We start from the raw sequence: 972 nt of genomic DNA, 5'->3' as shown, positions 1-972 counted from the left end.
TAGAACTTCATTTTGGGAAACTAGATCTACATTTTGAGAAATTTACGCCTACGTTTTGATAAATTAGACATTGAATTTTGCAATTACATTTTGATTTTAACATGGACTTTTGCTGCGTATGGCACCACATACAGATGACATAGGCCTATTGGTACCAGTAACGGAAATTATTTCCCTCTGGGAGAAGGCCATTTTTCAAATTCAGTGTACAGTACTGTAATCATATCTATATTTAATTTTCAATGACGTTAATTTATAGATATAGTTTACAGATAGATTAAAGCGAAACTCAAAGAAAAGTTTGCGTTAAAATGACGTAAGTAAGGAACATTCCCGCGTTCCTCATATGTATACTTGTGTTTGTATAACTTTGTATTGCGCAATACTTGATAACGTCCTCTATCGTCGCTACTGAAAGAGGACACGCCCACACCTTAATACCTCAAGCTGATTGTTTTGAAATAATAAGCACGGCGTGTGTGTGTACTTTGGTGACATACGTATGCCTGCGAGTGACTCAGATTTTCCAAAGTCTTGTTAGCGTAGGTAAATTTTGCTGACGTATATTGTGTCACATGTGAATTAACTATAATAATACATCCTTAAAAATGTAGATAGAAGGCCAGGCCTAGTGTAGTTGTTTACTTCATCTCAATAGTGAGTGATTTTCGATTGTGTGCGTGCAATGAGTGAAGGCAATTCAAGGGTTGATCGCATCGCTCTTGATTGTCGTGCTAGGCTATAGGCTAGGCCTAGAAGGTAGTTAGGAATTTCGCATAGAGTACAATTTATTTGGTTATATTTTAAGGCAAGTGTATAATATTATCAATGCATTTTGATACTCAGTAGGTATATAGGGTCTATTAGCCTTTGCCAAAGTCAAGTTGCCTTGTGAGTGTAGATCCAGGATTTTTTTTTTGATTTTTTTTTTAAGCTGGGGTGGGGTGATTACATTATATTATTAGATTAGAT

General features: G+C 35.7%; 1 protein-coding gene across 5 annotated transcripts in view; it reads left to right on the top strand.

The window, feature by feature from the left end:
- The first annotated feature begins 414 nt into the window (after positions 1 to 414).
- LOC117122846 (annexin A5-like) overlaps positions 415 to 972 on the top strand; it is a 23,245-nt gene continuing 22,687 nt past the window's right edge. For 2 of the 5 annotated variants that reach the window (XM_033268601.1, XM_033268597.1), the window contains exon 1: positions 433 to 546. The gene's annotated coding sequence lies outside the window, so the exon portion shown is untranslated. The other 3 variants (XM_033268598.1, XM_033268599.1, XM_033268600.1) reach the window with 3 other exon arrangements.

The sequence above is a fragment of the Anneissia japonica genome, unplaced genomic scaffold, assembly GCF_011630105.1.
Source record: "Anneissia japonica isolate Jap-2015-1 unplaced genomic scaffold, ASM1163010v1 scaffold287711_len853857_cov187, whole genome shotgun sequence".
NCBI classification, from domain to species: Eukaryota; Metazoa; Echinodermata; class Crinoidea; order Comatulida; family Comatulidae; genus Anneissia; species Anneissia japonica.
This window is presented reverse-complemented; position numbering and strand designations above follow the sequence as displayed.